Below are 461 nucleotides of genomic sequence, written 5' to 3' on the forward strand. Positions count from 1 at the left end.
TACCCGCTCACGAAACGGGGTCTATAGCCGTATGGGCTTCGTATGAGCTTCCATGAATTCCCCCCTGCTTTTACTGGCAACGTCCCCTGTTGCCACTCACAATTTTGCAATTGACAGATATATTCGGGCAGATATAGCATCGCATGGATGAGTTATCACAGGACGCATACGGTAGTCCGATGGTCTCGACGGATTCCGGTATATGCCTCAAGGGGGGGGTCACTTACGAGTGCCATCTGGGCAGCTCGGCCCTGTTGGACTGCCCGTGCCGCTCCATGTCGTTAGCTCCTCAGTAACCCATGGCATGCTGGCACTTTGGGTACTGGTGCTGCCGTACATGATTGGCTCCTGGGTGTCTGCCTCGGTGGCTCGGCGCCCTTGGCTACTCGCTTTTGGGAGACTCGGCCTTTGAGGCCTCCTTGGGTTGGCCGGTGCTCGCGCGTTCCGGCACAGTGGGTCTA

The sequence above is a fragment of the Cystoisospora suis genome (assembly GCF_002600585.1).
Source record: "Cystoisospora suis strain Wien I chromosome Unknown contig_1985, whole genome shotgun sequence".
NCBI lineage: Eukaryota > Apicomplexa > Conoidasida > Eucoccidiorida > Sarcocystidae > Cystoisospora > Cystoisospora suis.